Source organism: Accipiter gentilis, chromosome 22, assembly GCF_929443795.1.
Source record: "Accipiter gentilis chromosome 22, bAccGen1.1, whole genome shotgun sequence".
Lineage (NCBI taxonomy): Eukaryota > Metazoa > Chordata > Aves > Accipitriformes > Accipitridae > Astur > Astur gentilis.
Genome location: NC_064901.1, coordinates 27,127,916 through 27,151,748, shown reverse-complemented (window position 1 = coordinate 27,151,748; position 23,833 = coordinate 27,127,916). Strand labels below are relative to the sequence as shown.

The 23,833-nt window shown below is 49.3% G+C and overlaps 1 long non-coding RNA gene across 1 annotated transcript; it reads right to left on the bottom strand.

Annotated features, from left to right (window-relative positions):
* Positions 1-21,236: 21,236 nt before the first annotated feature.
* Positions 21,237-23,387, bottom strand: LOC126049436 (uncharacterized). Its single transcript, XR_007509188.1, has 3 exons — positions 23,301-23,387; positions 22,185-22,320; positions 21,237-21,363 (listed from the first exon to the last, which is right to left on the bottom strand). It is a non-coding gene; the product is annotated as an uncharacterized LOC126049436 (long non-coding RNA).
* Between the last annotated feature and the right edge of the window lie 446 nt (positions 23,388-23,833).

Genomic DNA, 23,833 nt, shown 5'->3' with positions numbered 1-23,833 from the left:
AACAAACAGATCCCCTATGGGGAGTAACCACGCAGATGCCGATGGGTACCGGACCCTTCGCATCAGGGAACGCTCAGTTACAATGTATCACTGAGGTTCATCATCTATCACAGATCTTGGCGTATCAAGCTTTTCTTACCATACCAGACAATATGTACAGCCATGCTTTTACCCAGGTGAAACAGGAGAATACAATTTACGACCACCCTGACATGAACGAGGGCATAAAAGAAAACATGTTCAAAATATTCAGCTTTTGAAAATGCTGCTGAAAAGACACACAAAGCATTGTGTAATTTGCCGAAAAATGCAGACGTCGTTGATATGATAGAATACGTGGATCGATCAGTGGACTCACAGAAAGTAGCCTACGCTGCCACAGCTCTCCAAGGAGCTACAAAGAAACACGAGGCCAGTAAGACACCCTTGGTCAAGTGTTCTAACTGTGGCAAACGTGGACACATTAGGAGCAAATGTACAGGTACTGTTAACAGTAAGTGCTGCAACAAGTGTAAGAAAGATAACCATACCACCAAGAATAGAGGAAGAAGGGAAACTTTACACCGACCGCGGAGACCCCTCGCGCGACGACACGACTGCAAGGGGCTTGAGCTGCCAGCCCTCAGGCAGCCTCGCAACCACCAGATCCGCCACCGCAGGAAGCTCTGGAGTGGATGTGGAAACCGCAGTCAACATAAAGGGACCATTGGGGTTTGGACTTAGTGCATTTTTAATGGGGCAATCTTCAACAGCTCTAGAAGGAATTCTGGTGCTCCCAGGGCTTATGGATGCAGATTATTGTGGGACTGTGAAAATTATGATTCATGTTGTAATCCCTCCTGTTTCTATTCCTAAAGGTACCAGAATAGCACAATTAGTTCCATTCAGGTCGTGCGTTCCGAACCCGGGTGAAGTACAACGTGGAGATGGTGGATTCGGCTCCACAGGGAAACCGCAGGTATACTTTGCCATGGATACAACAAGAGGTAAACCAGAAAAGGTAGTGCAATTGGAAGGGCCCGATGGAGTTGTCGTCAAGAAACCGATGACAATCAATACAGGAGCTGATGTTACGATTATTTCACGATGCATTTGGCCTCCATCATGGCCATCGATCAATCCAAATTTTGGTATTGCTGGGATAGGGGGCACACAAGCCACCTTAGTAAGTCAGCTACTGATTACATTTGTGTTCCCCGATGGTGAACACATTACGACGTGTCCGTATGTCATGACTACCCCAACTGAATTGTTTGGCCTCGTAGGCCGTGATTTATTGAGCCAAATGAAGGCAATGTTAGTGACGCATCCTTTTTAGAAGTGGTCACTGAGGGGTAGCCAATCCTGAAAATTAGCTGGAAAACAGATGAGCCTGTTTGGATTGATCAGTAGCCGCTAAATTCTGAAAGGCTGCTAAAAATACAAGGGTTAGTTGAGGACCAATTGAGAGCGGGACATGTTGTTCCTTCTACTAGTCCATGGAATACATCAATATTTACCATTCCCAAGAAAAGTGGGAAATGGAGACTGTTACATGATCTCAGAGCTGTGAATGCGGTGATGGACAGTATGGGAGCCCTGCAGCCAGGTTTGCCTTCTCCAGTTATGCTTCCAGAAGAATGGGATTTGTTAATTAAAAATCTAAAAGATTGCACCCAGATGGCGCTGAACGGTTCACCTTTTCGGTACCATTGATTAACAAGGCAGAACCCTATAAGAGATACCATTGGGTCGTGTTACCGCAATGAATGCGCAATTCCCCCACGATGTGTCAGGTGTATGTGGCCTGGGCATCAGAGCCTGTAAGAAAGCAGTTTCCTCAGTAACTTGCACAGGATGAAATTTTAACTTAATTGCAGGACATCTTAAGCCATCACGGAGTAATAATCACTCCTGAAAAGGTGCAAAAGGCAGCACCTTGGAAGTATTTGGGGTGGCACATAGATGCTAGCAATGTTAAACCTCAGAAGGTTCAAATAACATGAGAAATTTCAACGTTACATGATGTCCAGAAGCTTGTGGGAGATATCCAGTGGGTGCGGAATCTTTGCGGTATCACTAATGGCAATATGACTCCTCTGGTAGAACTCTTGGGTATGAGAACACTGTGCAGATGAGAAACGGGAAATGACAGAGCTGGCCAATTGGTTGCAGCGCCATGGGAGCCTCCTCCAGGGAATCGTTTTCAACAAAGCACAGCAATCATATGCGTTCTTGCACCAATCCGCTAGGATGTTAGCAAAGCAATTTGACTTACCGCTTACTGATGCCCAAGGTATCTTTAAAGCATGCCCTGATTGTCAAAAGGAGGGGCTTGGCTTGGGCTGTGGGGTTAACCGACAAGGTCTTTTGCCATTGCAGTTGTGGCAAATGGATGTCACCCATGTCACGTGGTTTGGTGCAAAGCGTTCTGTGCATGTGTGTATTGATACCTATCCTGCTGCCATGTGGGCCACGGCACGAACTGGAGAAAAGGCCTTACATATTGAATGACATCTTCATGCTTCTTTTGCAGTACTGGGTGTGCCTAAAGAAATTAAGACGGACAACGGCCCAGCCTATGGTTCTACACGATTTGCTCAATTTTGTAATTTGTGGGGAATTCACCATGGTACCGGTATTCCACATCTTCCCACAGGACAGGCTATTGTCGAATGGGCCAACCAAACCCTAAAAGAACATGCTGCAAAAACAAAAGGGGGGAACCCAGGGCTTACTCCCAGAGGAACGATTGGCCAAAGCCTTATTTGTGCTAAATTATCTTAGATTGACAGGTGATCACAAAGACCCACCAATGGTAGTGCATCATGTTCTTTTACAGGCAGAAAGGACATGACAAAGTACAGGAATCGTGGTAACGTATAAGGACCCAGAATCCGGGAAATGGTGCGGATCAGCAGAAGTAAAACTTACCGGGAGATCCCGGCTAAGTGGGTCAAGCCATGGCTTCGCATTGACGGTGGACCCGGAATTGTCCCAATGGCAACTGGCACGGCACTGGCAGGTGCTGAAGCCACTGATCCGACAGATTCTAACTAATAGAGTATTACTAGCGGACACTGAGTCCTTCAGACAGGTTTTTAGAACAGCGTGCCTTATTGTATATAGAACTTGCTTTAGGTAAAAAGTGTGTAAAGCATAATTTGATTAAACATAGTGTGATTACGGGAAGACAGTGTGGGGTAAATGTAAAAGTTAGTTAAAGCCAAAATTAGGGGTAAGGTCTATTTCCATTAATAACCTGGGAACGAGGTTGATTGTGTTTCCACAGATACAGGCCCACGACGGACTCCTGTTCGATTTGCACGACCATCATCATCTGGAGCATCATAGATGATGTGACAATATGAATACTACCTCAGCCGAAAACTAATGTATAGGTCACCTTGGCTAACATAACAGGTCAAGATTCTCTGTGCATTGCAACTGTATCATAAAGCCCACGAACCAATAGACAAGATGGCTATGACTCCTGCAGCGCGCCTGGCCAGCGAGCGCATGTGTCATAGATTGCAACAGAGGCGGACTTTTGGCACCCGCTGGCCACGTGTGGTAAAACCCGTTCCTCTGCAAATGTATAAATACCAGGATTTTTCCGAAGAGCATCGGGCTGGTGTACGGTGAGGCCATCGTTGCCTCTGTGGGGATGCCCACGGAAAGCTGGCACCTACTGATTGCTGGCTGAGTTCGTGGAGCAAGATGGCACAAGAATGTATGGATGGTTCATTTTCCTCATAGTCCTCATGGTTTGGGTCATTAGGGGTAACAGGTTGGCTCAAAGAATTATGGGCATTATTGTAGTTACTGTGATTTTAGCTATTGTAATAGTTTTACCTTGTTCAGCTTATTAAGGAAAATGGCATCCCAAGTTATTAAGCAAGCCTGGATTGCTCAAAAACAAAAAGAGGGAGAAAGATTTAAATGGAGACCTACAGTGGATTCGACCTTGTTGTGGTATTACAAATACAGACTTACAGCCGCTGCTGTTGGAGCGGCGGAGGAATGCACATAAGTCAACTCAATATGAGTGATAGAAGTGATTCAACTTTATTTGCACGGATAGCTCATATTTATACAGTTTGCGATAATTATGCCTACTAGTCCTAATATGATTGGTACATTGCTAATGTTTATTCATTACTAAAACACACCCACTTGTGATTTGCAGCTATGCGTGTTCCGTAACTTTCTCATGGGAACTTCTTCAAAAGTTACTTATGAAGTTATGCCAAGGTCACACCGTCCCTGTCTTTCTCCTGATAACAGCAAGACCAGCTGTTGTTTTTCTCCTGATATCAGCAAAGCCAGCTATTTTCAGCCAAGGCCTAGTCTTGCTGCTCAAACTGACATTCTTTCACACAGAACTCTGCTCGCACAACTTTTCTGTAGACCCATGTCCTTCTTCATCAAGCCAATTCCCAACAGCTTAGTACCATCAAGATACTCTCTGTCATATTTAAACAAGTATTTCGATCCCAAGCCTGCCCCTTTCACAAGGTCCAACTCGGGAACGTAACAATCAACGTCTCACCAATTTGAGCTTCAAAGGTCCTTTTTCTTGTGAAGTCCATTGTCCTTTGGGTGCCTTCTTCACCCTAGCGTGATGGATCCAGGCGTTCCGTTCCTTGATCTTAATCGTGGTGAAGGAGGCAAGTAGTACTTGAAATGGTCCTTCCCACGGCAGCTCCAGAGTTTTTTCTGTAAGAGACTTTATATACACATAATCTCCTGGTTGTATATTATGCACAGGCCCATCCAAACCTCTCCCTCGAGACCCTACCGCATGCTTCCTGATTTTATTAAGTTGCTTACCTAACGCCACCATGTAAGAAGTCATAATTTCATCCCCCGCTTGTACAGACACCCCTCTCTGTATCCCATAGGGTTGTCCATACAGAATTTCAAAGGGGCTCAGTCCTCCTTTCGCCCTTGGTCTCATTCGTATACGCAGAAGGGCTTAAAGGGAGAGACTGAGGCCATGTCAAATTTGCTTCTTGTCCTAATTTCACAATTTGCGGTTTGATTAAGGGGTTCATTTTTTCCACTTGACCGCTCGACTGGGGGTGATATGGAGTATGAAGCTGCCAACCTATACCCAAGTGGCGGCTAATTTGTTGTACTATTTTTGAGACAAAATGTGGTCCTCTGTCAGAGGATACGGTTGCTGGAACCCCAAAACGTGGTATTATCTCTTGTACCGGTATTTTAGTTACCTCCCGAGCTTTAGCCGTTCTTGTTGGGAATGCTTCTGGCCAACCTGAAAAGGTATCAGTTAATACCAATAGATATCGATACCCCCCCTTTTCTTGGAAGGTCTGTAAAATCAATTTGCCATTGTTGTCCAGGCCCATTGCCTTTTTTAATCTGGTCCATTTCCAGCTTGGGGGTGCTCTTAGGATTAGTCTGGAGGCAAAGATCACACTGTCGTGTGATCACGCTGTCTCACCGTGGTGTATAAATTCCTAGCCACAATTTCTCCTATCAAATGATTATACAGAGCTTCTGTTCCCCAATGTCTTTCCCTATGTTCCTCCCGTATCAAATGCCATACTAAGCAAGAGGGAATGATTAGCTTTCCCTGTGGGGTATAAGCCCACCCCTCTTCATTATATGACCCTTCTAAACCTGTAATGAGCTTTTGATCTTCCTTAGTGTATTCTGGCTTACCTTCTAGGGAAATCCGCCTATCAGGAAGTAAGGCCCCTTCTGTTTTTACCTGTGTTTTGGCCACTTGTTTTGCCTCTCTGTCCGCCAGCTCATTCCCTTTTTCCAAATCTGAGCTCGCTTTCTGGTGTGCCTTAATATGCATAATTGCCACTTTCTCAGGGAGCTGGACAGCTTCCAGTAACTTCAGAATTTCTTCTGCGTGTTTGATATTTTTCCCTTGAGAACTCACTAGTCCTCTCTCCTTCCAAATTGCTCCATGTGCGTGTACAACTCCAAAGGCATATTTTGAGTCTGTATAAATGTTCACAACTTTGCCCTGGGCCAATTCCAGGGCACGGGTTAGAGCAATTATTTCTGCCTTCTGTGCGGAGGTGTTCGTGGGCAAAGCCCCCGATTCTATTACCTCTTGGCTGGCGGTGACGGCGTATCCCGCGTGTCGATTACCGTTTAGGACGTAACTGCTTCCGTCTGTGAAGCGAGTTTCCCCATTTTCCATGGGGCCGTCTTTCAGGTCTGGGCGACTGGCGTGTTGCTTCGATGGATTCCAAACGGTCACGATGTACCGGCTCTCCTGGGTTCCCGCTGAGAAAAGAAGCTGGGTTGACAATGTTAGCGACTACAATCTCCACGTCATCCTGCTCTACCAATATAGCTTGATATCTCAGGAATCTCTGTGGAGAGAGCCAGTGTCTGCCTTTTGCTTCCGGTACTGCTGATACTGCGTGAGACACCAGAACAGTCATCTTCTGGCCCAGAGTAAACTTTCGGGCTTCCTTTGTATTTAGTATCACAGCAGCAACCGCCCGCAGGCATCCAGGCCAACCTTTTGCAGTCGTGTATAACTGCTTAGAGAGATAGGCAACTGCCCGTCGAGACGGGCCCAGGTTTTGTGCTAATATTCCCAGGGCAATGCCCTGCTTCTCATGGGAGTAAAGAAGAAACGGCTTACTCGCATCTCGGAGTCCTAAGGCCGGGGCCGACATCAAAGCCTTTTTCAGTAGCTCAAAGGCTCGTTCGGTCTCCTTATTCCACTCAACGTGTTTCTGCTCAGTGGCTGTCAACGCATACAGTGGTTTAACAAGCAATCCATAATTATCGATCCACGATCGGCACCACCCTGTCATTCCCAGAAAAGTCCATAACTCTTCTACTGTCTGAGGTCTCCCAGTTTGACATATTGCCTCTTTACGGGCCTGTCCCGAAGTTCTTTGTCCTGCACTAATTTCATAGCCCAAATAATTCACTTTGCCTTGCATTACCTGTGCCTTTTTCTTGGATACCCGGTACCCCTGAAGTCCCAGGAAATTCAACAGACTCGCCGCCCACGTCATACAATCTTTCTCTGTTTTGGTGGTGATCGGGATATCATCCACATACTGCAACAGCTTCCCCTCCTCAGACGGGGCTTCCCAGGATTCCAAGTCTTTCGCAAACCGATTGCCAAAAACGGTAGGCCTATTCTTAAATCCCTGTGGCAAGGCCGTCCAAGTGAGCTGGGTCTTTCGACCGCTCTTGGGGTTTTCCCATTCAAATGCAAGTAAGTTTTGCCTGGCTTCATGGACAGGGAGGCAAACGAAAGCATCCTTCAAATCTAAAACACTAAACCAAGTCAATTCAGGTGTTAGTACGCTTAACAGGGTATATGGGTTGGCCGCTACCAGGTAAAGATCTTCAGTTATCTTATTCACCGCCCGTAAGTCTTGGGCCACCCGATATGACCCATCGGGCTTCCGAACAGGTAATATAGGGGGATTGAATTCAGACTCACACTCTTTTAATAGTCTCAACTACAAAAATTTTTCTATCACCGGCCGGATTCCTTCTCTGTCTTCCTTCTTTAGGAGATATTGTTTAATTCTTACCGGCTTTTGGCCTTCCTTGATCCTAACTTCAACAGGTGGAGCACTTTTTGCTCTTCCAGGTGCATCGGTAGGCCATACCCCCAGGTACACTTGCTTTAAGATGTCCTCATTAATGCTTTCTTCTAGGGGGAGACTGGGTAAGGTTAGGCTCAATATTTGAATATTTTGCTGATCTTTTACCTCCAGAGTAATTTCTCCCTTCTTGAACACAATTTTTGCTCCCAATGGTTCCAACAAGTCCCTTCCCAAAAGTGCCTTTGGGGAGTTGGGCATATATAAAAATTTATGAATGCCCCACTGTTTTCCTAATTTATATTCTAAAGGTTTACAAAATTATGCCTTTTCACTTTGGCCAGTCGCTCCTTTCACCGTGACATAATCATTTCCCAGGGGCATCAAAGCCTGATTCAAAACTGAGTATGTTGCTCCTGTATCTACCAAAAATTCTACCTCTTGGTGTGTTTTCCCTAGCTTAATTATAACCAGTGGATCCGCTAGGGTAGATTCCCCAGGTTCTCGTCAGTCTCTCTTCACAGAGGCTACCGTTCTTCCTGTTTGAGCCCTCTGATGCTCCTTGTTCCTTGGGCATTCCCTTTTCCAAAGACTGAATTTCTTACACAAAGCGCATTGATCCTTGCCCAGTCGGGGCAAGTCTTGTCTAGGCCCTCTTCCTCTTTCTTCCCGAATAACAGCCATTAATTTCCTTTGCCCTTGCCTATATCCTTCTTCTCTGTTCCTAAACACCCTCTGTGCTTTTGTGGTACAGAAGAGAGATGTAGCAAGAAAGGAAAAAAAGGAAGGGAGGGAGAACAAAGGGAGAGAGACACAAAGACTGGAAGAAAAACAAAGGGATGACAGAGGAAAAAAATTAATGTTAGGCTACAGGACAGAGATGGAGGAGTTCAACGAAGACACAGGGAGCATGACAGAACGAGAGTGAGAAACAAGGGACAGAACAGAACAGCACTGGAGGAAAAAACAACTGTGATTGACAGGCTGTGAGAGAGATATGGAGGAAGAGAGAAAAGAGAAGGGACAGCTAGCTGGAGAGGGGGATACAGTTAGAAAGGATGGAAGAGGGAAGGGAACAGAGAGAAATACAGAAAAGATGGCAAGAGGAAGCAGGGCAGAGGGACAGCAATAGAAGAAAAGAGGGACAGGGATCTGGACAGATGGAGAAAAAAGCAAGAGGAACAGATACAACATGATACGATGGGACAGGAAATAACACAGAGCAACAGATGATAATAATGACAAGAGATAGAGAGAGACTATGGAAAACACAGGAGGATGGGCAGGGGGGAGAGAGAGATTAGGACCCCTGCAGAGAGAGAGAAGGCATGAATGAAAAGAGTAGGGAGCACCACAAAGGGTCAGAGAAAGAGAAGAACAGGAAGGACAATGGGGACAGTGAGATACCAAATAAACCCCACACACACATATTATAAACATCTTATCCAGTAATCAAGCCCATTTCAGAGTTATACAGTACCTCAGCCACTTTGAGAAAAGTAACACATTGACCAAGCCCTATTCGGCAGCACACAGAACCCGAGCAAATTTCAAACTTACACGATGCCCAAGCCCATTTCGGCGCCACACTGCACCCAAGCCCCTATCACAGTTATGGATCTACAGAACCAATTTCAAAGTTGTGCAATCACTAAAGCCAGGAATGCACCCCCTTTCCATTAACTCAGCAGCAACTACATTTACCTCAAGGTATCTACAACTCGCCCTTGGATGCCTAATTCCAACAGACACTTTCACTCACTTCAACAGCTAAGTTTACCTATGGACACATGCTTCGCTCTGCACTTGCCTTTCTGATTGCCATTAGTACTGTGATTCTCACAGCGAGACCTAATTACCTTTTTTTCATTTTTGTTGTTAGTGCTTCATTTGGTCCATTACTCATTCCACATACTTTCAGCTATGTCAGTATTTAAAGTCCAATTCTACAACCTTCTTTTTCTACAATATATAGAAAAGACTTTACGGCCTCACTCGTCAAATATTTGACACTATTAGTTCTAGTCGTCTTTTAATCCTTATTTTTACAAATACATGTAAACTCCAAAAATCTAGCATTACCTTAAGAAGAAATGCTGCTATTCAGTACCTGCAATACTCTATGGAGTGGTCTTTTCCACATTCCTTGTTCCCATTACATCCGTCGCTGCACATCCAGAAGCTTTACTCCCTGAGGTGATATTAGCTGCACGATCCCCGTTCCCGGGCAGCAAACAAGGGAGCTCTGCTCATCTTGACAGACCGTCCACTTCCACACTTCGACAGAAAACCAGAAATTGAAAAATATATTTACATCACAAGCTACAAAGAGCAACCAAATATTTTACAAATCTACCGCAGACAAATACAGTTACAGTCACGCACTTCACAACCCTGGCCTACTCCACGCTGGCCATCTAGTCCAACTCCCCCCACCCTTCGCCCACAAAATCCTCAACTGTCTTCCAAACACCGTCCACCGAACAACATATTTCCCTGTGCTGACTGGCAATTACCAGGTTCCAGGGGAGCGTTCCAGAGGAACGCCGCTCCCGGGAGCCTTGGAAAAAATCACCCTGCCTGTGAAAACCCAGGCCCGAGCTGAACCGCTGTCCAAACATTGGCGATCAACATTGCCTCATGGAGCAGCTGGGACCAGGGAAAAAAAACACCCCGGGGCAGGGGAGGACACACCAAAAACCAACCCAGATCCCAGCTGCGGTTTTTTATTCTACGTTTTGGGGTTTTTTTCCTAATTCCCTGAAAAAACATCTCAGCTCTACATCCTGAAAGGAAAAAAAAAAACCAAAATGTATAAGCCACAGAACCCTACAAGGTTAGACACATTCACAACACACCACTCATTCAGACGACATGCACGCCAGCCCTCACTCTCAACTCATCCATCCTACCACCCACAGGCCTCGAGAGGCTGTCACCCCGTGCCTGCGGCAGCAGAGGCCTCACAAATTGCCCTACCTGCAGAAACCCAGGCCCCAGCCCAACCTCCTTCCAACCTCCCCACAAACTGCCCTTCCGTTACACCAATGTTTCAACACGCACCATCATCTCCTCCATCTGCACATTTTCAACCTGATACTGAGCTTTCACAGTGCCACGTGTCACAGCCCAACCTCCGTAGCAGCCACGTCACCTAAATGCAAGGTTCCTTCAAGCACCTCTCGTGCCCTGTCATCACCTGCAAAAACAACACACAAAGCTTGTCAACAGACACTTCATCCTCGAGAGAGAAGTTAAGTCCTCCACTGCTCCCCTACCCTGCTTCCCACCTATTCCAAAAATAACACATCCTCACAGCCAGTGTCCTCCATGGCACTTGAAAAAACCAGAGCATCACAAACACAGAGCTCTCCCAAAGTTACCGATCGCTCCAAGACCCATCACGCTGCTACTCAGACCTCAAGGCCTTGACCAGTTCTAAAGACTTGCCACAAAGCGTCCGCATAAACAAGATGAACACCATTGCCCAGTTCCTGCCTTACTCAATGCTAGTTCACAGTCCAATTGTGATCCCCTCAACTCTTTGCATGCAAAGAGCCCAAAGTCATTAAACATTCTATGCTGCCTCTACAATGCCATACAAGACACACACAAACGTAGAGCCATGTAATTCACATGCAAATATAATGCCATACAAGGCAGTACTCTTACCTCGGTCAAGGCAAAACAACTCAGAGCACTGCCATACCAGACAAAACAGAACAGGGCCAATGCAAGAGACTCTCACGTCACAGTCAATACAAGTACAGACCAAAACAATACAAAACCAATACAGAACCATAGAAGGCAAGGCAGCCTCAGGTGGCAATCCATACAGTACAGAGCACTGCAATACAAAACACAATGCAGGGCCAGGCAATGCGAGACAGTCTCACATGACAGTCAATACAAATACACAACAAAACAACACAAGGCAAAGGCAAATACAGACCAATACAATGCAAGAAAACTGCAAAACACAGCAAAGCAAAGCAGTCTCATAGAGCCACCGGACGCATCTTCCTTCAGAGTCCACTCACGGACCCACCTCCTTACAGCGCTCTGCTGCCTTCCCCCATCACTCTGTGGGACGCATCCGGTCCCTCCACATCTGGAAACAAAACCCCCCACAAACATATTGAACGAGTCACCTGGATGCAGAGCAAGAGCTTCACAACTCCAGAGGTCTTGATTCCATCTACAAAGTCTATCTGGAGTCCAGCTACAGCCTGTCATTTAAAAAAAAAAAAAAAAAAAAAACAAAAAAAAAAAAAAAACAACAAAAAAACCAAAAAACAAACAAACAAAAAACCCAACCACCACCCCCCCTCCACTGTAGGGTTCAATTATATGGAACTTAGTTGCTGGGCCTGAAAGTAGCTCATGGTTGCAAGAGCGTTCCAGACACCTTTGAAGGTCCTGAACAGAACAAACAAGAAGATAGAAGAAGAAAGATCCCAATTAGAAAAACGCAGGTGCACATTCCACGATAAAGGGACTTGGCACAACCGACCTCAATTCAGGGGCTTATCTCGACCGATTGGACTAAGACAAGTTTTGCATGCTCTAACATCGCCAATTATATCCTGTGTGTATGTGCGTGTACGGAGCGAGTATAACTAACGGTATCTTATGTTCATATGCGTGGACAGTATCGATGTAACCAATCACCGCTTACGCTTGTGCGTGTGGACACCACATGCTTGCGTGCAGCAGCCAATCAAAGCTTCTAAACAACTTAGAGAATTGTATAAGAATGATCAGCTAAGCTCAATAAAGTAGCGACTTTAATCATCATACTGGTGTTCTATTGTCCGGGCCCCGCACAGAGTAACCCTAAACCCTACACCCTACCAACCAAAAAAAAGCCCAGGGCCAAACTTGGAGCCCATCACGTGCAAGTCTTAACACCTTAGAGAGTCAAATCCGCTTCACTGCCCCTCAACAACCCCTGCCACATGGCTCCAATCGTCTCCGTGAAACACTATCGGCACGGCTGTCCGCGCAGCCCGCTGATGGCTACTCGAGCCCAGATGACTGTACAACCCTCGCCTAAACGGTCTAGGCACATCAACGTTTCACCCGTAGACTCCTATTGCTGTTCCACCTACCCCTGACTCTACATCCCCGGGCAGAGCAGCTCCAAGCCAAGCACACCGTGTGCAGAACATCACCATGTGGAACGCTACCAACGAGGTGATTCAAAGAGAGAGAAAACTCTCGGCAAGAAGAATGACCCCCGGACGGGAGGCGCCGCCGGGCAAGACGACCTACAGGGCCGCAACCGCGAGGCCAGGAGGCTCCACGGCAGACCCAGAGGAGTCAAATGGAACGGCCCGTTACAAGACAGCACTGTCAAAACCCAGACGACAGATGCGCCAGAAGCCTGGCGTCGGGACCTAAGGATGTCAGGATGCGGGGAAGAAGTCCCAGTCCGAGAAAACGGACAGCTAGAGAGCAGAGCTGCCGATGCAGCCCGAAATAATGCTGCTGTAGAGCACCGACCGGAACCCGCCGAGGCCGATCCATGCTTTAGAGCTCCGAGTACAAGAAAAGAAGCACCCGACCGGCACCGGGCCGATGAGCAAGAGCATTCGAAACCCTAGGGACAGCACCCGAAGCGCATGCCTCGCTCCTCCGGCGCAAAGCGCGACAAGGACATCGAGACCCGAGGAAGGTCTAAGCGCACAAGACAGACTACACAAACTACACGCCACCACGGACATGGGCTGGAACTGCCCGGTCCGGCACACACGGGTCTCGTGCTGAAAAGCAACCCGCTCCCTTTGCCTGCGCATAGGCGACTGCTTTGGGACAGCCCTCTCTCCTGCGCTAACTTTAAAACTCCTCCCTGCAATTCCCAGCTTTGTCCCTTCCTCCCAGCCTGGTCCCTCAACTTAGCTTTCAGAGGGCCGAGGGTCCAAATCCAGCCTCCACAAAACCACACGGGCTAACTGGGATGTTCCTCAAGGGGACACATTGCTCTTCAACATCTGCAATGAACAAACACAAACAAATCAGAAAAGGGAGTAAGCATCCCGCTGGCCAACGCCAACTACTTCCCCAACTCCCCCCTCCTCACGAGTGCCACCGTGTTTGCTTCCCCGCTCATTCCAGACTCAGACCCTGCAGCCGTCATCACTCGTGGTACCTAAGGTACCGAGAGAAACCAAGTTAGCATGGCACACATGAGAAGACATCGGCCCCATGCTCCTACTCACTAATCCACAGCTCACCTCAAACGCTCATCCAATTCAAAGATAACCCACACAGCACCTCCACAACAGAAGATAAATGCTGAACCAAGCAGCCCATAATACCTTGCTATTCAACACCGACCCGGCCGATGACCGCCTCACCTTCTCGGACCAGCATGCAGCTTTGCAGGAGACCTTATAGCGGACTTCACGGTACATAAAGGCTGCCTATAAGAAAACTGCAGAGGGACTTTTTACAAGGGAGTACAGCAATAGGACAAGGCGGTAACGGCTTTAGTCCTAAAGAGGGTACATTTCGTTTAGGCATTAGGAAGACGTTTCTCGCTGGGGTGGCCAGGCACTGGAACGCGTTGCCCAGAAAACCTGCAGGGGCTCCCTCCCTGGAAGCTTTCAAGGCAAGGTCAAATGGGGCTTTCAGCAACCTAGTCTCATGGAAGGTCTCCCGGGAGGGGGGGGGCACGGGGGGGGGTTGGAACTAAAGGATCTTTATGGTGCCTTCCAACCCAAACCGTTCTATGATTCTATGACATCCAAATCCAACTGCAAAACTCATCTGAGAAGGGCTGGTGAACCCTCCTCCCTTTCCCACCAGTCTCAAAAATTTAGAAACCCCTTTTCTCCTCCTCAACTGTCAGGAAAGGAACCCCACTGCTTCCTGACACCTCCTGCCCTCAATTTGCAACCCTGAACCCCCTTCAGTGGCTACTCCTCAGGAGCCGCTCTTCTGAGCCACATCCCAAATTCTGGGGGCACCTCCTAACCTACAGCTCCCCGGAGACTCCGAGCTCTGCTCCATGCCCACAAAATAAAGTCAAGTCCCAAGGCTTGTAATCTACGAGGGGCCTGCCACCAGCTGCAAAGATTCTAGGGACAACGTGGCATTCCGTGGGCAATGAGGAAAGGCAACGAGGCATCCAAGAACCTGAAGGGCACTGTGCCTCACAGTCCTTCTGCTTTCTTCAGAAATACTAAAATTCCATATACTAATACATACAAGACACTCACCCTAACCCCTGCTAAACAATGTCACCATCAGTCCTGTTAAGAGAGACATCATCAACTTTTACAGCACACAGCAGAACTGGTGAAAAAAAACAAGGTTCCATTTTCAAAAAAGTTGGGAATTCCAGGAAAACACAACGCATGAAGAATTAAAAACAAACCAAAACAAACAATGCATACTATTAAACCATCTTTCTACCCCTGAACGCTCAAAACAAAACTACGGACCTGAAGAAAAAGAAAGGAAAAAAAAGCAGCTTTATACAAACGTTACTTTCTACCACGCACGCTGCAGAACTTTGAGTGGTCCTGAAGCTCTTACCTCAGGCAGACACCTCTTCCCAAAGGGTTGAGCCAGCTCAAAAGCTGCAAAGCACTCAAGGAAGAGCTGAGCACCAACACCAGAGAAAACCAGGAGCACAATGAGCTCCCTCAGCAGAGGCTGTGGCTCAAATACCCCTGAGCCCCCACCCGCCACCCTTAGCACAATCCCCTGGGAAAGGGGAAGGGCAAAACACCAGCAGTTATAAAATCAGCTGGAGGAGCAGCAGGAGTGTTCTCATCTGCCTTAAATTTACAGCAAATGAGACCCTGAACAGAGAAAGTAACCCCCCCAGGAAATGACACTACTTGCGCCTGTGCTACAGCTACAACTATTGCATCGGCAACATGACCAGCTAAAGAGTTAATCTTAATTTTTCTGAGGTGTAGACAGAAAAAGACACGTGTATCTCTAAACTAGGTGGGAAATTAGCTCATTAAATGCAATAACAATGTAGTTATTAAAATCACATTGGTCACTGGCGAGGCCAGCAGACGCAATGGTAAGTTGGTGGCTAAGCGCTAGATTGAGGCGGACCGGGAGGTTCCCGAGGCCCAGGAGCCCCGGGGAAGAGCAGAGGAACCGTGCAGAGCCGGCAGCTCTCGCAAGAGAGGCTGACGCGGAGTGGGCATTGCCGGGGCAACCGTGGGAGAGTTAAATGGCCCCGAGGAGCGCCAGCAACTGGGAGCGTAGCAAGCAGGGCGTGGTGCATCAGAAAGGCGTGCCGTGGTGCGGCAGTTTGCGTGGCAGTTCGTGCGGGCAGGGCGCAGCCCCACCCCAATCCCAGCTCAAGCAGGCAACTGAAGCGGCGGGCATCGTCCTCAGGAGGAGACCCCGGTATCACTACCACTGAGGTGAAAGCCATCGCTAGGAAAAACGTGGTGACGCGGGCTGAGCTCCCATGTAAATGTGCAGCTCTCCGGGTATCTGGCTGCGGGGAGTGCCTGAATCTATCACTGATGCCGGAGGCCAGCGGGGACACCTCTTGTGTGAGATGTGACCAGGTAGAGGATCTGCTCAGCCTGGTGGCAGAGCTGAAGGAGGAAGTGGAAAGGTTGAGGAGTATCAGGGAGTGTGAGAGGGAGATAGATTGGTGGACCCACACCCTACTATCCCTGGGGCAGAAGCAGCAGATGGAGGCTCCGCGAGAAGCGGAGGTTCCCCTGCCCCCTCGCCACCAGGCAGGAGGGGACCTAAGAGATGCAGGGGAATAGATACAGGTCCCTGCTCGGGGAGGCAGGCGAGTCCCCTCCCGGTCTCCCTCACCTTCCCAGTTGCCCCTACGCAACAGGAGCGTGGCTCTGGAACTTGAGGTTCTTCTGGAACAATGAAGATCAGGGTGTAGGCGAAGCCCTATCCAGGGAGGCGCCTAGGCTCAGTCGGGCAGCCCCACGCGTTCCGAAAGCCCCTGAAAAAAAGAAAAAGGAGGGTAATTATCATAGGAGACTCCCTTCTGAGGGGGACAGAGGGCCCAATATGCAGTCCTGACCCATCCCACAGGATGAGGAGGAGAGGGAAGGCCGATAAGGCAGATATTGTGCTGAGAGTCTGTAATAGACCGCCTGACCAGGTTGAAGAGACAGATGAATCATTCTGCAAGCAGCTGGCAGGGCACTAGGGTGATCAGTGGAAGGAGCACAGGTAGTGTTTTCCTCAATCCCTTAGTGGCAGGGAAATATACTGAAAGGAACAGGAAACCACACCTGGTGATTACGTGGCTCAGAGGCTGGTACCATCAGTGGCGTTTGGGGTTTTTTGATCACGGGGAGGTTTACACAGCACCGGGCTTGCTAGCGACAGATGATATCCAGCTATCTCAAAGGGGTAAAAGAATCCTCGCTCGTGAGATGGCGGGGCTCATAGAGAGAGCTTTAAACTAGGGTTGAAGGGGGTAAGGGATAAGACTAGGTGCACCAGAGATGAGCCTGGGGGCAGCATGTGCCGATGTTAGGGGTGGATTCGATAGGCCAGCTCGAATGCATCTATGCCAACGCACACAGCACGGGCGATAAACGGGAGGAGCTGGAAGCCATCACGCTGCAGGATACATATGACTTAATCCCCATCATGGAAACACAGCGGGATGCCTCCCGTGAGCAGAGTGCTGCGACGGATGGCTACGAGCTCTTCAGAAGGGATAGGCAAGTTAGAAGAGGTGGTGGGGTGGCTCTCTATGTTAGGCAGGGTTTGGACCGTACAGAGCTACCCGAGTGCGATGACAAGGTGGAGCGCTTATGGATGAGGATGAGAGGGAAGGCCGATAAGGCAGATATTGTGCTGGGAGTCTGTTACAGACCGCCCGACCGGGTCGAAGTGACGGATGAATCGTTCTACAAGCGGCTGGCAGTAGTCTTGGAATCGTGTGCCCTTGTTCTCGTGGGAGACTTCAACTGTCCAGACACCTGCTGGAAATATGCCACAGCAGAGAGTAAACAGTCTAGGAGGTTCCTAGAGTGTGTGGTAGATAACTTCCCAACACAGGTGGTAGGTGAGCCGACCAGGGGAGGAGCCTTGCTACATCTATTGTTTATGAACAGGGATGGACTGGTGGGAGGTGTGATGGTCACAGGCCGTCTTGGGCTTAGTGACCATGAAATGACAGAATTCTCAATTCTTGGTGAGGCAAGGAAGGGGGTTAGCAAAACCAGCGCTCTGGACTTCCAGAGGGCAAACTTTGGCCTCATTGAGGCACTGGTTGAGAGAGTCCCTTGGGATACGGTCCTGAAGGGCAAAGGGATCCAGGAAGGACGGACGTTCTTTAAGAAGGAAATCTTAACAGCTTGGGACCAGGCTATTCCCCCGTGCCACAATGTCGAATCGCTGAGGAAAACGACAGGCCTGGCTGAACAGGAGGCTTTTGCTAGGAGTCAGGAAACAAAAGGAGAATCTATCATCTCTGGAAGAAAGGGCGGGCAACCTGGGAGGAGTGCAGGCATCTCGTTAGGTCATAGAGAAAGGAAATTAGAAAGACAAAAGCTCAGCTAGAAGGAAATCTGTCCGCTGTCATAAGAGATGACAAAAAATATTTTTACAAATACATTAATGGTCAAAAGAATCCAAGGAACATATCTATCCTTTCAGGGATACAGAAGGGAACGTTGCCACCAGAGATGAGGAAAAGGCTGAGATAGTTAGTGCCTTCTTTGCCTTAGTCTTTAAGAGGGAGACCAGTTGTCCTCAGGGTACTCTTGCCTCCTGAGCTGGAAGGTAAGGATGAAGAGCAGAATATATGCACACACACACACACGCACCCCTTAATCCATTAATCTGGAAGGAAATAGTTAGTGACCTACTACGCTATCCGGATGCTCACAAATCCATGGGACCAGATGGAATCCATCCAAGAGGGCAGAGGGAACTGGCAGAGGTGCTTCGTAAGCTGCTCTCCATCATCTATTGTTGATTCTGGTCAACGGGGGAGGTCCCAGAGGACTGGAGGCTTGCCGGTGTGACGCCCATTTACGAGAAGGGTCGGAAGGAGGATCCGGGGAACTACGGGCCTGACAGCCTGACCTCGGTACCGGGGAAGATTATGGAACGGTTTGCCTTGAGAGTGCTCACGTGGCAAGTCTGGGACAAGCAGGGGATTGGGCCTGGTCAGCGTGGGTTTATGAAAGACAGGTTCTGCTTGACCAACCCGATCTCCTTCTATGACCAGGTGACCCAATTAGTGGATGAGGGAAAGGCTGTGGATGATACCTACCTTGACTGCAGCAAGGCCTTTGATACCGTCTCTCATGGCATACTCCTCGAGAAGCTGTCATCTCCTGGCTTAGACAAGCGTACTCTTTGCTGGGTAAAAAACTGGCTGGATTTGATTCCATTCTAGGGAGCAGAACAGAGATGTAGCAAGAAAGGAAAAAAAGGAAGGGAGGGAGAACAAAGGGAGAGAGATACAAAGACTGGAAGAAGGACAAAGGCATGACAGAGGAAAAAAATAGCGATAGGCTGCAGGAGAGAGATGGAGGAGTTCAAAAAAGACACAGGGAGCATGACAGAATGAGAGTGAGAAACAAGGGCCAGAGCAGGACAGCACTGGAGGAAAAAACAACTGTGATTGATAGGCTGTCAGAGAGATATGGAGGAAGAGAGAAAAGAGAAGGGACAGATAGCTCGTGAGGGGAATACAGTTAGAAAGGATGGAAGAGGGAAGGGAACAGATAGAAATACAGAAAAGATGGCAAGAGGAAGCAGGGCAGAGGGACAGCAATAGAAGAAAAAAGGGAGAGGGATCTGGACAGATGGAGAAAAAAGCAGGAGGAATAGATACAACGTGATACGATGGGACAGGAAGTAAGATAGCGCGACAGACAATAATCATGACAAGAGATAGAAAGAGACTATGAAAAGCACAGGAGATTGGAGAGAGAAAGAGAAAACATGAATAAAAAGAGTAGGGAGCACCACAAAGGGTAAGGGAAACAGAAAAACAGGAAGGACAACAGGGACAGTGAAATACAGAATAAAAAACCCCTCACATATTACACACATATAATCCACTATCAAGCCCGCTTCAGAGTTACACAGTACCTCAGCCCCTTTAAGAAAAGTAACACCGCGCCCGAGCCCATTTCGGCGGCGCACCGCGCCCGAGCCCATTTCGGCGGCGCACCGCGCCCGAGCCCATTTCGGCGGCGCACCGCGCCCGAGCCCATTTCGGCGGCGCACCGCGCCCGAGCCCATTTCGGCGGCGCACCGCGCCCGAGCCCATTTCGGCGGCGCACCGCGCCCGAGCCCATTTCGGCGGCGCACCGCGCCCGAGCCCATTTCGGCGGCGCACCGCGCCCGAGCCCATTTCGGCGGCGCACCGCGCCCGAGCCCATTTCGGCGCCGCACCGCGCCCGAGCCCATTTCGGCGCCGCACCGCGCCCGAGCCCATTTCGGCGCCGCACCGCGCCCGAGCCCATTTCGGCGCCGCACCGCGCCCGAGCCCATTTCGGCGCCGCACCGCGCCCGAGCCCATTTCGGCGCCGCACCGCGCCCGAGCCCATTTCGGCGCCGCACCGCGCCCGAGCCCATTTCGGCGCCGCACCGCGCCCGAGCCCATTTCGGCGCCGCACCGCGCCCGAGCCCATTTCGGCGCCGCACCGCGCCCGAGCCCATTTCGGCGCCGCACCGCGCCCGAGCCCATTTCGGCGCCGCACCGCGCCCGAGCCCATTTCGGCGCCGCACCGCGCCCGAGCCCATTTCGGCGCCGCACCGCGCCCGAGCCCATTTCGGCGCCGCACCGCGCCCGAGCCCATTTCGGCGCCGCACCGCGCCCGAGCCCATTTCGGCGCCGCACCGCGCCCGAGCCCATTTCGGCGCCGCACCGCGCCCGAGCCCATTTCGGCGCCGCACCGCGCCCGAGCCCATTTCGGCGCCGCACCGCGCCCGAGCCCATTTCGGCGCCGCACCGCGCCCGAGCCCATTTCGGCGCCGCACCGCGCCCGAGCCCATTTCGGCGCCGCACCGCGCCCGAGCCCATTTCGGCGCCGCACCGCGCCCGAGCCCATTTCGGCGCCGCACCGCGCCCGAGCCCATTTCGGCGCCGCACCGCGCCCGAGCCCATTTCGGCGCCGCACCGCGCCCGAGCCCATTTCGGCGCCGCACCGCGCCCGAGCCCATTTCACATTTAGGGAGCTACAGCTCCAATTTCAAAGTTGTGCAATCACTGGAGCCAGGAATGCACCCCCTTTCCATTAACCCAGCAGCAGCTACATTTACCTCAAGGTATCTACAACTCGCCCTTGGATGCCTAATTCCAACAGACACTTTCACTCACTTCAACAGCTAAGTTTACCTATGGGCACATGCTTCGCTCTGCACTTGCCTTTGTGATTGCCATTAGTACTGTGATTCCCACAAGGACACCTAATTACCTGTCTTTCGTTTTGTTGTTAGTGCTTCATTTGGTCCATTACTCATTCCACATACTTTCAGCTATGTCAGTATTTAAAGTCCAATTCTACAACCTTCCTTTTCCACAATATATAGAAAAGGCTTTACGGCCTCACTCGTCAAATATTTGACACTATTAGTTCTAGTCCTCTTTTAATCCTTATTTTTACAAATACATTTAAACTCCAAAAAATCTAGCATTACCTGAAGAAGAAATGCCACTATTTAGTACCTGCAGTGCTCTGCGGAGTGGTCTTTTCCACATTCCTCGCTCCCATTACATCCGTCGCTGCACATCCAGAAGCTTTACTCCCTGAGGTGACATTACCTGCACTATCCCCATTCCCGGGCAGCAAACGAGTGAGCTCCGCTCATCTTGACAGACTGTCTACTTCCACACCTCGACACAAAACCAGAAATTGAAACATATCATTACATCATAAACTACAAACAGCACCCAAATATTTTTTTTTAAAAACCCAACACAGACAAATAGAGTTACACTCACGCACTTCACAACCCTGGCCTACTCCATGCTGGCCATCTAGTCCAACTCCCCCCACCCTTCGCCCACAAAATCCTCAACTGTCTTCCAAAGACCATCCACTGAACAACATATTTCCCTGCGCTGACTGGCAATTACCAGGTTCCAGGGGAGCGCTCCACGGTAACGGCGTTCCCAGGAGCCTTGGAAAAAAAAAAAAAAATCGCCCTGCCTCTGAAAACCCGGGCCCGAGGCAGACCCCAGTCCAAACATTGGCGATCAACATTGCCTCATGGAGCAGCTGGGACCAGGGAAAAGAAAAAAATTGGGGCAGGGGAGGACACACCAAAAACCAACCCAGACCCCAGCTGGGGTTTTTTATTCTATGTTTTTGGGGTTTTTTCCTAATTCCCTGAAAAAACCATCTCAACTCTACATCCAACCTGAAAGGGAAAAAAAAAAAAAAAACCAAACCAAAAAGTCTAAACCACATAACCCTAAACAAGGTTAGACACATTCACAACACACCACACATTCAGACGACATGCACGCCAGCCCTCACTCTCACCTCATCTATCCTACCGCCCACAGGCCTGGAGAGGCCGTCACCCCGTGCCTGCAGCAGCGGGGGCCTCAAAAATCGCCCTACCTGCAAAAACCCGGGCCCCAGCCCAACCTCCTTCCAACCAGACTCCCCACAAACTGCCCTTCCGTTACACCAACGTTTCAATACGCACCATCATCTCCACCATCCGTGCATGTTCAACTCGATACTGAGCTTTCACAGTGCCACGTGTCACAGTCCAACCTCCGTAGCAGCCATGTCACCTAAATGCAAGGTTCCTTCAAGCACCTCTCGTGCCCTGTCATCACCTGCAAAAACAACACACAAAGCTTGTCAACAGACACTTCATCCTTGAGAGAGAAGTCAAGTCCTCCACCGCTCCCCTACCCTGCTTCCCACCTATTCCAAAAACAACACATCCTTACAGCCAGTGTCCTCCACGGCACTTGAAAAAAAAACAGAGCATCACAAACACAGAGCTCTCCCAAAGTTACCGATCGCTCCAAGACCCGTCACGCTGCTACTCAGACCTCAAGGCCTTGACCAGTTCTAGAGACCTGCCACAAAGCATCCGCATAAACAAGATGAACACCATTGCCCAGTTCCTGCCTTACTCAATGCTAGTTCACAGTCCAATTGCGATCCCCTCAACTCTTTGCATGCAAAGAGCCCAAAGACATTAAGCCTTCTATGCTGCCTCTACAATGCCATACAAGACACACACGAACGTAGAGCCATGTAATTCACATGCAAATATAATGCCATACAAGGCAGTACTCTTACCTCGGTCAAGGCAAAACAACTCAGAGCACTGCCATACCAGACAAAACGGAACAGGGCCAATGCAAGAGACTCTCACGTGACAGTCAATACAAGTACAGACCAAAACAATACAAAACCAATACAGAACCATAGAAGGCAAGGCAGCCTCAGGTGGCAATCCATACAAGTACAGAGCACTGCAATACAAAACACAATGCAGGGCCAGGCAATGCGAGACAGTCTCACATGACAGTCAATACAAATACACAACAAAACACCACAGGGCAAAGGCAAATACAGACCAATACAATGCAAGAAAACTGCAAAACACAGCAAAGCAAAGCAGTCTCATAGAGCAGCAAAGCAAAGCAGTCTCATAGAGCCACCGGACGCATCTTCCTTCCGAGTCCACTCACGGACCCAACTCCTTACAGCGCTCTGCTGCCTTCCCCCATCGCTCTGTGGGACGCATCCTGTCCCTCCACATATGAAAAAAAACACCCCACAAACATATTGAACGAGTCACCTGGATGCAGAGCAAGAGCTTCACAACTCCAGAGGTCTTGATTCCATCTACAAAGTCCATCTGGAGTCCAGCTACAGCCTGTCATTTAAAAAAAAAAAACAAAACAAAACAAAGAAACAAAAACAACAACAAAAACCAATCCCCCCCCCCACTGTAGGGTTCAATTATATGGAACTTAGTTACTGGGCCTGAAAGTAGCTCATGGTCGCAAGAGCGTTCCAGACACCTTTGAAGGCCCTGAACAGAACAAAGAAGAAGACAGAAGAAAGATCCCAATTAGAAAAACACAGGTGCACATTCCACGATAAAGGGAACTTGGCACAACCGACCTCAATTCAGGGGCTTATCTCGACCGATTGGACTAAGACAAGTTTTGCATGCTCTAACATCGCCAATTATATCCTGTGTGTATGTGCGTGTACAGAGCGAGTATAACTATCTGTATCTTAGGTTTATACCCGCGGACAGTATCGATGTAACCAATCACCGCTTACGCTTGTGCGCGTGGACACCACATGCTTGCGTGCAGCAGC